The sequence below is a fragment of the Rattus norvegicus genome, chromosome 10 (genome assembly GCF_036323735.1).
Source record: "Rattus norvegicus strain BN/NHsdMcwi chromosome 10, GRCr8, whole genome shotgun sequence".
In the NCBI taxonomy this organism is placed as follows: domain Eukaryota; kingdom Metazoa; phylum Chordata; class Mammalia; order Rodentia; family Muridae; genus Rattus; species Rattus norvegicus.
In genome coordinates this window covers 87,476,875-87,490,943 of record NC_086028.1, presented here as the reverse complement: position 1 = coordinate 87,490,943, position 14,069 = coordinate 87,476,875, and the positions used below count along the sequence as shown (strand labels likewise).

Here is a 14,069-nt window from a genome sequence, read left to right as displayed (position 1 = left end):
GAACAAAAACAAGCACGCACGCTAGAGGGAGCTCTGAGCCATTTTCCAAAATAGCTGTCTTTCAGGCTTGCAAAGTCAGTATCAGGTCTAAGCAAATGTTTATATTATACAGATATGTAAGACAGAAGGGAAGGCAAGGATTGAAGTGTTACTGGTAATTCACTTTCTGCCTTAGAAAATCACTCTTAATATTTTGGTATGTTTCCTTCCGACCCCTGGCGGTAGGGTAGGAGTTGTTAAAGCATCATCGTTGTGGGAGGGAAATTTATTCTTGTGGCTCTGGTAATAGAAGGCATAAGTATGACATTTACTTATTTTCACGTATAAATGTGTGTGAGCACATTCGTGTCATGGCATGCTATGGAAGGCAGAGGACAACTTGCAGGATTCAGTTCTCTCTCCCCACCATGTGGGCTCCTGGCATATACCGCAGGTCCTATTGTTTGGTTGCAGGTGCCTTTATGCACAGAGCCATTTCTGCAGCGCAAGGGCACATGTCTTGATTACACAGTGATTGGCAGCCATTGTTGCTGCTTACTGGCCTGGAGCATCTCATCGGGAAACCCTACTGACCTCAGCCCAGAACATGAGTGCCTTTCCTGTGTACAGATTACCCAAGAAAAGTAGGGTTTGTTTTGTTTTTTTTTTGTTTTTTTTTTTTCAGTTTGAAACACACACTCTTTCTCTCTCTTCCTCTCTCCCTCCCCCCCCCACAGTATTATCCATTCTAGCTTTGCATAGTCCACTTCCGCAATTCTTTATCTCTAAATGTTTCTTGTTCTTAGTGTCTAACTTATTCATCATAGGCAGGGCACATGCTCGACACTTCATTATATTTTTAGGGCTGTAGGGCCTGGCTCCTGACATTTTGAAATATGTGCTTTTTAGTAATAAATTGTTTTCTTTTTATTTCTTCCCCCCCCAGCATATCTGGGGTATCATAATTTCTAATAAATTAAGCACAAGAGCAGGCATGTTATTCACGACCGTCGTTTCAGGGAGCACAGGAGATGTTACCGAATGCTTCCCTTACAAATGGAGAACTGGGTTTGAAGCTTGTCCTCCATACTCTCTTCCTGCATATTTGAACATCTTTACCTCTACTCTCCGAGCCCCACACCTAGACCAGGAGCTGAGCTGGAGGACCCTGTGAAAAACAGATCTTCTCGAGGTTAGAGATAAGGCTCATGGATTAAGAGCATTGAGCAAGTAATTCCCAGCAGCCACATGGTGCCTCGCAGCCATCTGTTGACTCCAGTGTCAGGGGATCTGATGCCCTCTTCTGGGTTTCACGAGTGCCAGGCACATGCATAGTGCACACACATGCAGGATGGGACAACACTCATATACATAAAAAATTTATTTGAGGGGCTGGGGATTTAGCTCAGTGGTAGAGCGCTTACCTAGGAAGCGCAAGGCCCTGGGTTCGGTCCCCAGCTCCGAAAAAAAAGAACCAAAAAAAAAAAAAAATTTATTTGAGGGGTTGGGGATTTAGCTCAGTGGTTAGAGCGCTGGCCTAGGAAGCGCAAGGCCCTGGGTTCGGTCCCCAGCTCCAAAAAAAGAACCAAAAAAAAAATTTATTTGATTTTCTACATTGTGTGCATGAGTGTGTTTGTCTGTGTGCGCTTCAGAGGCCAGAGGGCATCAAATTCCCTGGTTACTGGAGTTACAGGCTGTTGTGGTACTGGTTTGATGCGGGCACTGGGGATAAACTTGGTTCCTTTGCAAGAACAGAAAGTGTTCGTAATCACTGAGCTATCCATCTCTCCAGCACAGACAGCCACCCCCTTGTTTGTTTATTTAATGTGTGTGTGAGTGAGTGTGCATGTGTGAGTGTGTGTGTGTGTGGGCGCAGAGGACGTGTCTGTGCCGTAGTTAGCAAGTGTGAACTAAAGTGAAAACTACTGGTTTTCTTTGGAAAATCAGTTATTGTAACTAATTTTTTTCAAACACCTATTTTTTAAGGATGTTTCTTAAACGCTTTAATCTCCCTTGTAGCCCATCACCCACCAGAGGGAGTGGAAAAGAAGGGATACTGGGAGGTTGGGGATTTAGCTCAGTGGTAGAGCGCTTGCCTAGCAAGTGCAAGGCCCTGGGTTCGGTCCCCAGCTCCGGAAAAAAAAAAAAAAAAAAAAAAAAGCAACTGTAAGAAGGGATACTGGGAAGTGGACCTGTTTAGAAAGGTTCTTTGGAGCAACTCCTGTCTGTGTCGTCTGGAAATCAGCAGTTCAGTTCACAGGTCAGCAGCGGCAGCTCGACCCACTCGCAAACACTTCACAGCTACAGCAGCAGTCCAGTTCCATAAAACCGGGATAGCAAACAGGAATCAGCAGTGGTGGCACGACCTAGCAGAGACAGCCAGGCCTCAGCAGGGGGGACCAGGAGGGACACCAGGAGAAGTTCTTGGCTGTGCCTCTCTCAGGAAAGCAAAGATCAGTGAAGACTCGAGACCCACAAGCGTTGCACAGCCAGCTATACCAGCAAGCCAAGCTCAGCCTCCGTCACTCTCCATTGAGTCCGATTTACAGCCTCCAAACATCACGTGTCCTCCATGGGTCTCGGCACGTTCGTTTGTCCCAGCTGACATCACTCTGTCAATCAGCCGGAGTCTGAAGAAGTGGCAAGAAACTGCAGCACACCACCAGAAGGTTTTTGGTGCATTTCTCTCAATGGACTCCCCACAAATTTATCTCGACTAAGCAATGTAAGGCGGGTCAATACGTGGGTTGTTAGCCAGGGATCTTTTATCACGTGCCCTTTCACGTGCTTGCTTTAGCAGAACGTCCGTTCACCTGTGTCTGCTTCAGCTAAATGTTCCTTCATGAGTCTGCCCCAGCAAAACACCACCCAACTGACTTTCCAAAGAACCTTTAAGTTTCCACTTCAAATTATATAAAAGGATGCACACCCTTAATCCCAGCACTTGGGAGGTAGAAGCAGGTGGTTCTCTGTGAGTTCGAGGTCAACCTGTTCTACAAAGTGAGTTCCAGGATAGCCAGGGTTATACAGAGAAGCCCAATAACCAAAAACCAACCAAACAAAAAGACATTTATGTGTGATTTATGCTCTGTCTGCATGTATGCCTGCCCACCAGAAGAAGGCATCAGATCCCATTACAGATGGTTGTGAACCACCACGTAGTTGCTGGAACTTGAACTCAGGCTCTCTGGACGAGCAGCCAGTGCTCTTACCACTGAGCCATCTCTCCAGGCCTCACCTTTTATTCTTCAATTGCTTGTGTATGGGTGTTTTGCCTGAACGGCTGTTCATCATGTTGGTGTAGGGCCTGAGCAATCCTAAAGGAGTTGGGTTCCCCTGGCACTGAAGTTACAGATGGCAGTGAGTGCTGTAAATCACACCCAGATCCTTGGGAGGGGAAGCCTGTTCTTCTAAGTGCGGCTCCATTCCTCTCTCTAAGCCCTGGTGAATCTCCCAGGGCACACACTGGGTGCTGCGGTAGAGCAAAGCAAAGTACTGCTGTGGCCAGGCTCCCAGGAAAACGAACATGGAGGCTCAGTGACATATGCCTAGTCTGTCCCTGTCCCTGACCCCCGTTTATCAGTCAAATCAGCTAAGGCTTGGGGAGAGGCCAAAAATACTGAGCCAGCAGGTTCTGTCCTATGGAAGGGCACGTCAGGAATGGGCTGGTGCTTTCTCAGTGAAGATTATGGTCTATGAGATGGGAAGCCATTGACTCTGGAGGCGTCTCTCCCAGACAGATATCAGGCCTGCAGCAGACACCCTGTAGGCAAGAGAGACTCCTGCCGTGTGTTCAGCGCTTGGGAGCGCAGCCGAGCCCACACAGGTGTGATGTGTCTCTCACTCCATAGCTTCCCCACCCCTGGCAGGTGTGAACTGTGTTTTTACTGGCACTACAAACAAATCCGAGAGTCTTTTAAAGTGTCTGTGTTGACTCTTCCAACAGGTTTCAGGCTGAGGAACAGAACTGCCTGGGTAGCAAATCTACCAAGCAGAGAGGGTGGCCATGGCAGAGCAGAAAGCCCACCGTGCTCAGGGGCCGGCTGAGAGAGAAGCTCTTAGCTCACACTGGTGGATTCTGCATCTGCGAGTCAAACGAACTCAGATGGAGAATATTTGAGGGGGGAAAGTTCAGGAAGCTCGGTGCTGGCAAGATGGCTCTGAGGGTGAAGGCTGAGGATTTGAGTCTGATCTTCGGAAGCCACATAGAGACGGGGGAGAGAACTGACCCCACAGAGCTGCCCTCTGACACACAAACTGTGTATGGCATGACCATTGGAGGTATAATTCAGTGACAGAGAATTTACCTGACATGTGCAACACCTAAGTTTGATCATCAGCACACACAGACACAGAGAGAGAGAGAGAGAGAGACAGACAGACAGACAGACAGACAGACAGACACATGCACCAATAATTAAAAATTTTAAAGAGAATTTTTTATTTTAATTTTGTATGTAAGAGTGTTTAACCTGGACTGGAGAGGTGGCTCAGTGCTTAAGAGCGCTGACTGCTACTGGAGAGGTGGCTCAGTGCTTAAGAGCACTGACTGCTCTTCCAGAGGTCCTGAGTTCAAATCCCAGCAACCACATGGTGGCTCACAAACAATTGTAATGGGATCTGATGCCCTCTTCTGGTGTGTCTGAAGACAGCTATAGTGTACCTATATATAACAAATAAATAAACCTTTAAAAGAAGAGTGTTTACCTGTGTGCCACATACATGCCTGATGTCCAAGGAGGGCAGAAAGGGGTGTTGGGTCCCCTGGAACTGGAGTTATAGAAGGTTATGAGCTACTATGTGGGTGCTGGGAACTGAACCTGGGTCCTTTGCTGAGCCAGCTCTCTAGCACCAATTTAAAGTCTAGAAATCTTTAGAAAAGCAAACTTTGAATTTGCTACACGCTAAATAGTGCATTGTATGCATGTGGACAGAGTGACATGGGCAGACTGCACTGTAGGCCCCAGCATTTCATAGACCAGACCCCTCGGCAGCTCTCAGGCACTCGGGAGTCGGGCATTGTCCACTACACCTGCATGTGTGTGTGTGTGTGTGTGTGTGTGTGTGTGTGTGCGCGAGCGCGTGTGTGTGTGAGTGCTTGTGTGTTGCCAGGAATCAAACTTAGGCCCTGATCATGTGCGGTAAGTGCATCTATCACTGATTTATACCTCTGACCCTCATTTTATCTCTGCTTGGACTCTGCCTCGTAAGCCATCCAGACTGGCCTTGAACCCACTCTGTACCCACATAGGCCTGGAAATCACAAACCTTCTGCCGCAGCCTGCCAAATAGCTTTGATAAGAACCTATGCCACCAGCCCTGACTCCTCTAATGAACTTTCAATATCCTCTAAGTGATACAGAAGGACAGCCTTTGAGCCTTTGATACAGTGTTTTCTTTGTTGTTTTTTTAAAAGATTTATTTTTTTATTATATTATATATAAGTACACTGTAGCTGTCTTCCGACACACCAGAAGAGGGCATCAGATCTCATTACAGATGGTTGTGAGCCACCATGTGGTTGCTGGGATTTGAACTCAGGACCTCTGGAAGAGCAGTCAGTGCTCTTAACCGCTGAGCCATCTCTCCAGCCCCCAGTGTTTCTTGGTATTAGGAATTTGAAGCCATCCATGGATGTGTACAAGTTAAGGCAAATACAATGCCATTTCATAGAAGGGACTTGAGCATTCATGGTTTTTAATCTGGGGGCGGTGTACTAGAATCAACGCCCCGTGGATACTGAGAGATGGCTGTATATTTAAAAACCTCCTTAGGACATTAACCCAGCCAGATGCCATGTGGTACCTTGGACTGGATCCCAGGGACACAGAAAAATTATTAGTGAAGAGACTTGCAAAATAATATAAAATCTATAGTCTAGTTAGTAGTCACATACCAAGGTCAATTGCTTGGCTTTGGCAACACACCCTGATTCATGTAAGACGCTAACAGTAGAAGAAACAGTGAAGGCTATGTAGGAACTTTCTGTGTTGTCTTTGAAACCTCTCTGCAAACCCTAAATTATTCTAAAATATAAAACTTGCAAAAACAAAGACCACAAAGGAAAAGATTGACAGATTGTGTTATTATTTTAAAATTTCAAGCATCTAAGAATGGGGGAACAGCAGGGTGGGGGGGTTGCCAGGTGGCCATGGTCGCTGCAGGAGAATGAGCCCAGCCTGGGAGGAGCGTTTGCTCTTAAGTGCTTCCCAGTACAGAAGACACCACTACAGTGGTGACATGTTTGCTGAGCCTGTACCAGGCCCAAGCTTCAGCCTGCAGTGCTAAAGAAGAGATAGACTTGAGACGATGCAGGGAAGGCCAAGAGCTAGGGATCTAAAGTACCCAAAGGCAGGGACTCAGAGTGTTACAAATATCCCAGGCTACTGTGGACTTCCATTCAACAATCCCTGTCATGCAGGTTTCCTGGGACACTTAAAGTGTTCTCAATTCAATAACAATAATGGTAATAATAATAATATAATTAATAAATTAAATAAAATTTATAATAAAAAGTATTATTATTACTTTATATGTGAGGTGTATGTCTATGTATCTATGTATGTGGGTTTTCATATGCCCAGGGCGTGTGTGTGTGTGTGTGTGTGTGTGTGTGTGTGTGTGTGTGTGTGTGTGATATGAAGACATTTTGGGGTCAGTTCTCTCCTTTCACCATGGGTCATCGGACTCCAGTAATCAGGGTTGCAAGGCAAACACTTTTAACCTTCCGAGTCACCTCACAGGCCCTAAAACTTTAAGCTTTGACCTGGACTTACAAGTGTTCCAAGCCTGGATCCTTCCCATCTTCCCCACAGAGCACTGCAGGACACCAGCGAGAAATCCTTCCTGGAGGAAATTAGCATTGATCTAAGCCTCAAATTATGTTTGACAAATGAATTTTTTTTTTCAAAGACGACCTAGTATATGATCTAAGATTACCGAATCCAGCGGACACCAGATGGTGCGGCAAAGGACACGCAGAGACGGTGGGCAATAGCAACAGACTCTCAGGGACTGCAGATATCGAAAACAGCAGGGAGAGTCTTAGCACAGGGGCTCCTCGCTGAGTGCGCAGGGGCAGAATTCCAGCTTGGAAGTTTTGGCAGGGACTGGAGAGTTAAAAAATTGACAGCAGATTTGAAAAACAACGGAAGAGAATATTGCCGAGTTCAACGGATCGTCTTGGAAGAGACGAGAAGGGCAGAAAATCCTAATTAGCGGAAAGACCTCTCAGAAGAAGCCAGGTTGGTGTCTGTAAATAGAATGAAGTTCTTTAATGAGGTCAAAGAGGGGCAGGAGAAGTGGGGGAGGGACAAGCTTGGGTTCTGTGCACTTCACTAGAGACCTGGGATGACAGAAGATAGATGTCATGACGACCCGGAAGTTCTGTGGCGTGCGTTCTTTATGCATTTATGTGTGTTTATTTTCTAAAGATTTGTTCATTTTTTAAAGTTTATGTGTGCCTGCATGAGTGTGTGTGCATCATATGTGTGCAGATGCCCATGGAGGCCAGAAGATGTTGGGTCCCCTGGAGTTGGAATTATAGGTGGTTCTGAGATCCCTGATTTGGGTTCTGGGTACCAAACCTGGACCCTCTGGAAGTGTCTTAATTAGGGTGTCTATTGCTGGGATAAACACCATGGCCAAAAGCGACTTGGAAGGGAAAAGGTTTATTTCAGCTTACATGTTAATCATGAAGGGAAGTCAGGGCAGAAACTCAAGGCAGGAACATCCACGTCCATGGATGCAGGAACAAAAACAGAGATGATGGAGGGATACTTTTTTTTAATTTTTTAAATCTTTTTAAAGACTTATTTATTTCATGTATGTTGGGACACTGTCACTGTCTTCAGACACACCAGAAAAGGGCATCAGATCCCATTACAGATGCTTGTGAACCACCATGCGGTTGCTGGGAATTGAACTCAGGACCTCTTGGAAGAGCAGTCAGTGCTCGTAACCACTGAGCCATCTCTCCAGCCCGGAGGAGTACGTCTTATTGGCTTGTTCTTCATGCTTTGTTTGTTTGCTTGCTTGCTTGTTTTTCAAGTCAGGGTTTCTCTGTGTAGCCCTAACTGTCCTGGAACTTACTCTGTAGCCCGGGCTGGCTTCAAACTCAGGGATTGGCCTGCCTCTGCCACCTGAGTACTGGGACTCAAGGCACATGCCACCTCAGCATGACTCAGCTCAGCCTACTTCCTTATAGCACCCGGGACCACCTTCCCACAGGTGGCACTTCCTACAGGGACTGGACTCTCTTATATCCATCATCAACCGAGAAAATGTCCACAGGTTTGTCCATAGGTCAGTCTGGTAGGGGCATTTTTCTCAGTTGAGGTTTCCTCTTCCCAAATGACTGTAGCTTGTGTCAAGTTGACAAAAACACTAGCCGGCGTAAGTCGTAAGTGGTCTTAACCATTGAGTCACCTCTTCGGCATGTGTGAGTGTTGGGATGGAAATCGCAGCTTGGGTCTGGACAAACCACACCAGGCCAACACGGTCTCGCATGGAGGAGGTTTATTGGAATGGTGGGGACAAGGGAGGGTGATTAAGAGAGGGAGGAGAGAGAGAGAGAGAGAGAGAGAGAGAGAGAGAGAGAGAGAGAGAGAGAGAAGAGTAGAAGCCTGCCAGGAGCACATGGAGAGAAGAAGGGGAGAGGGGAATGGGGAGAGAAGGGACAAAGGGGGAAAAGGGTAAGAGCAAGAAAGCAAGAGCAAGGGAGAGAGGGGGCGAGCAGTCCCTTTTATAGTGACAGGCATACCTGGCTGTTGCCAGGTAACTGTGGGGGTGGAGCTTAGACAGAATGCTAACAGTGAGTATGGGCTTAAGGGAAGTACAGTTTAGTTACCAATGATGCCAAGTAGTGGGGAGAAAGGGGGGGGGCAGAGAGAGAGCGCATCCTTGTCTCTCATAGTGCATGAAAATTAATTCTAGGTATGTGTAATGTTTAGAACATAGTATAGAGCGACTTCATGGTCTTCGGGCTGGGGAAGAGTTCATGCCCATGCATGAGGATTCACAAGCCATGACACACATATGGAGGTCAAAGGACAACCTCTAGAGCCAGTCCTTGCCTTCCATTTTATTTGAACAGGTTGGCTTTATTGTTCCCAACTGTATAAATTAAAGGATATTTGATCACATTGTGAACCTCGAGACTGTGTTATTTACTAGATTAAAAAAAAAAAAAAAAAAGCAAACCTGTTTCTAGCTAGGGTGTGCCTCTGCCCTTAGCACACACCTTTAATCCCAAGCAATGAAGGTAAAGTTAGTTTTTAGAAGGAAGCACCCATGCTTGAAAGTGGTGTCTAACTGAGTGGCAGACAAAGTAACGAATCAGAGAAAGATTTGACAGAATAAAATATGCCCAACCCTTAGGAGAAGAGACAAGAAAGAGAAGCTAGTTGGGGGCTGTGACAGTGGAAAGAGAAACAGAGAAAGGCAGGCAGACAGTTTTGCTAGGAGAGTTTTAGAGAGACGGGTTGAAGAGAGAGAACAAGCTATACACTAGTGAAGACAGAATGAGCCAGAGAAGGAGCCAGAAAGTTATAACAGATCGCTAGAGTTAGTCTGAGGCCAAGCAGAGCAAGATTGAAAGAGTCATCTTGGGGAGGAGTCTGGGCAGAACAGCTGAGTTGAACCGGCCAACAGAGTTCTGAAAGAACAAGAAGGGGTGACCTTATTCAACAGTAAGTCTCAGAAACCATTCTAGGTCTAGATCAGATTATACAGAGGCCGGAAGCTTCTCGGACTAGGCCTAGGCTAGCAGACAGAGGCAGAAAGTCTCAGAGATGACAATTACATTAGACAAATTAAAGTCACTTTAACAGTATGTGCAAGGCGGGCTGCCTCTCAAGTTTTCTGGGATTTTCCTGTCTCCAACTCCCACCTAGCTACAGGAGCATGGGGATTTCGGACATGCCGCACTGTGCCTGGCTTTCCTTAGGTTCTAGAGATCCAAACTCTAGTTTTCACTTTTGTGTGTGAACTGTTTTATCTACTGGGCCCTCTCCCAGCCCCTATTTCCTTATAGTTTTGAGGGTCTCACGTAGTTCAGGCTGGCCTTGAACTCATGTGCAGCTGAGAACTATATTGGACTTCTTACCCTTCTTATCCATCTGTCTTTGCCGCTCAGATGCTGCCCCAATGCCTAGTGTATGTGGCGCGGTGAATCAAAAAAAAAAAAAAAAAAAAAAAAAGTAGGGCTTTGTGTTTGCCGGGCAAGCACTCTATCAACTCCCAACCCTGGGAAAGAATATTTGAGACTTAAAAAATAAAGAGCACAAAGGAAAATACTGATAGCCTTGAGTACATTAAAATTAAAAAAAAAACGGTGTGTGAAAAGATGACCCAGAAGACTCAGAGTGGGAGATGTTAAAAACACGGGTCTCTGAACAGCATGGATACATTGTAAACAAAATAGATCCCAGGACAGAACGGATACATTGTAAACAAAATCCTGTGCATACTGGTGAATGAGGCATACTCTGAGTCTGTTTCTTCAGGTTTAAAGCTGACCAGTCTGACCATGTTTAAAGCATGGTAATATGCATACTGTATGAGTAAGCCATAAAGCCGGAACATGGAAGTTGTGAGCCAGAGGTCTGCAGGGGATTCTGGGAGCTGCTGCCGTTTACTTCATCAAGGTGTGGGTTGCACAGGTGTTCTGATTTTTAGTGCTCTAAGAACTTGGCTTGGGTACTTTCCTATGTGCACATTTGAGCTCTCTCTCCTTCTTCTCTCTCTCCCCTCACCCCAACCTCTCTCTCTGAGAGAGGGTTTCTCTGTGTAGTCCTGGCTGAACTCACTCTGTAGACCAGGCTGGCCTCGAATTTAGAGATCCACCTGCCTCTGTCTGCCAAGTGCTGGGATTAAAGGTGTGCACTTCCACTGCCCAGCCATATTTGAGTTCTAAATACTAAACTTTTTATTTTATTTTTTTTTACTGTGATGCAGGGGCCTGGCATACACTAGGCAGATGCTCTACCACTGAGCTACACAGCCACCCACTTCTCACTGAGATGTAAATGGGATCGAGGACTTCTCTGACTCACCTCGCCTGGAGATGCCCTTCTGGGATGGAGCCCATTTCCTCTCTTGGAACTGTTCCTGTTCCCTTTGGAGCCTGGGCTGAACGCCATGCGCGGCCAGGAGCACCTGTAGCCGGAGGCAAAGTCTCTGTCACCTCTTCCGGGATGGCTGGCATCCATCTTTTCTGGATTAGGCTTCCTACCCTCTCTCTTGCACAAATAGACCTCTTACTCCTTCACTCCTCCGGCATAGGAGCTCCTCCTGCGCTGCTTCTGCACCAAGCATCTTAGCTCTGGCTGGGCGAATCGCACCTTAGCCTCCCAGGCTAAGAGTCCGGTGGCCTCTACCTTTGCACCACCTGCCTGTGGAGGGACTCAGCTCTCTGCCCCGCACCCTCACTCTGAACTCTCAGTCACTCAAACCTCCCTTTTCCTCTCTTTGGTGTTCCCTCTAACCTGATTGCTTAAAAAACCAAAAACCGGGGTTGGGGATTTAGCTTAGTGGTAGAGCGCTTGCCTAGCAAGCTCAAGGCCCTGGGTTCGGTCCCCAGCTCTGGAAAAAAAAAAAAAAAAAAAAAAAAAAAAAAAAAAAAAAAACCAAAAACCACAAAAAAAAAACCCCAAAACTCCTGTACTATAGGACATACACATACATATGAAACTTTATTTTATCTTTTTAAGATTGTTTTAGTTTTTATTATGTGTGTGTGTGTGTGTGTGTGTGTTCACTTATGTGTGTGTATCCCCTTGGAAGCCAGAAGAGGGTGTAGGACCCCCTGGAGATAGAGTCGCATGTGTTTTGAGCCACTCAGTGTGGGTGCTGGGGTCTGAACTTTGGGCCTCATGAATGATAACATACAAACACTCTGAACTGCCCTCTGCTACCCGCTCCTGATAGAGACAGGCTAGGCGATCCTTGGATTCCTGATTCTCTAGACTCAGTCCCTCAGTGCTGGAATTACAGGCATATGCCATGGAACCTGGTCCGGGGAAATTCTCTGGGCATCTTTGTGGAGGCTTCCCTCGATTGAGTTTGTTACGGGAGCTCTGCCCACTGCGAGTGGCTGCTTCCCTGCTTGGGATCCCGGACTGTAGAAACCAAGAAAAGGAGTGCAGCAGAGGCAGGCATTCGCCATCCGCTGCCTCTTTACTTCAGATACCATGTGACAGTCGCTTCAAGTCCCTGTTGCCGTGATTCCCCTCTATAGTGCCCTGTGTCCTTGAACGTGAGCCCGAGTAAACCCTACATTGCTTTCGTCAGAGTATTTTTATCACAGAAACAGTAAAACAACCTTGGACACCATTGTGCATCTATCCATCTCAATGTGCCCATTCCCTCACTGACAGGCATTAGTGGCCTCAGAGGACAGGCAGGGAGAGCAGCATCCTAGGCTTCCAGGTTCCTTCCATGCCTTCCTGTCCTTCTGGCCTTTCCATGCGTGAGGGAAGTGTACACAGTCAGAATCCAGCTTGTGCTCTGATCTCGGACTTTCCAGCTTTTTAGCAATAAATGTTTATTATTTATAAAGTAGCCAGCCTGTGGTATTTTTGTTGTGGCAGCAGGAACTGACAGGTTTTAATTTGCATTTCCATGATGACGAATGATGTTGGGTGAGCATTTACTCCTGTGGCAGCATGCTATTTGTGTATCCTCTTTAGTGGAGTGTAGGCTTCTATCTTGGTCCAATTTTTTGGGGGGGGGCTACTTGTCTTTTTATTATTGAATGGCGGGAATTCTTTATTTTGAGCAAAAGTCCTCCATCAGATAATAGTTCTTCCCAGCTGTGGCTTTTTGGTCGTGTGTGTGTGTGTGTGTGTGTGTGTGCATGTGTTTGTGTATGCATGTGAGTGTGTGTGTGTCTGTGTGTGTCTGTGCGTGTGCATGTGACTGTGTATCTGTGTCTGCATGTATGTGTGTATGTGTGTGTGTGTTTGTCTGTGTGTGAGCAGGTGTATGTGTGTATCTGTGTGTGTGCATGTGAGTGTGTGTATCTGTGTGTATGCATGTGAGTGTGTGTATGCATGTATGTGTGTATGCGTGTGTATGCGTGTGTGTGTGTGTATGTATGTGTGTGTGTGTACAAGTGTGGGTGCCAGAAGTCATTCTCCGTGCTGTTCTTCCGGGGGCTGTCCATCTTGTTTCTTTGCTACGACCTGGGGCTCACCAATCAGGATAGGCTGTCTTGCCAGTGAGATAAAGGACCTGCCCATCTCTGTGTCCCCAACTCTGGGGCTACAAACACAGACCACCATGCCTAACATTTACATGTGGCTGCTGGGGCTCAAACACAGGTCTTTATGCCATCACAACAAGCAAACAAGCATTTTACTGACTGAGCTCTCTCTCCAGCACCCAGAGTGTCGATCTCGCAGGTATGAACCACTATGGCCACTTCAGCCACTCAATTGCTTAGTAATTGTGGTTTTGTTTTTTTTTTTTTTGGTTCTTTTTTTTTTGGAGCTGGGGACCGAACCCAGGGCCTTGCGCTTCCTAGGTAAGCGCTCTACCACTGAGCTAAATACCCAGCCCGTGTTTTTTTTTTTAATAAAGATTTATTTTTAATTATGTATGTGTGTGTGTGTGTGTGTGTGTGTGTGTGTGCTCGCGCGCGCGTGTGAGTGCAGGTATCTGCTGAGGTCAGAGGCCTCATGTTCCCCTGGAGTTGGAGTTTTAGGCTGTTCAGCAGTCTGACATGGTGCTGGGAACAGAACTCTGGTCCTCTGCAAGAGGAGCGTGTGCTCTTAACCACTGAGCCATTCCTCCAGCCCCACAGTTTGGATTTTTATGCAGTCTATTTATGTAGTTGCTTTTACATCTTTTCTAATAAATCTATGCCTACACCAGTATTTAAATATATTGTTTTCTTCTAAGAGTTGTATTAATAATTAGATTTATGGTATCTCTTAAAAATTCAATTTTGTATATTGTGTGATGTAGGGACTGAGTTCTCTCTCACTACACACACACACACACACATGCACATACTCACATGCATACACACAGATACACACACATACATGCACACGCACGCATGCATGCATGCACACACGCGCGCACAC

General features: G+C 46.4%; 1 long non-coding RNA gene across 1 annotated transcript; it reads left to right on the top strand.

The window, feature by feature from the left end:
- The first annotated feature begins 6,825 nt into the window (after positions 1 to 6,825).
- LOC134480879 (uncharacterized) lies at positions 6,826 to 12,537 on the top strand. The gene is made up of 2 exons (XR_010055814.1): positions 6,826 to 7,223; positions 10,936 to 12,537. It is a non-coding gene; the product is annotated as an uncharacterized LOC134480879 (long non-coding RNA).
- The last annotated feature ends 1,532 nt before the right edge of the window (positions 12,538 to 14,069 follow it).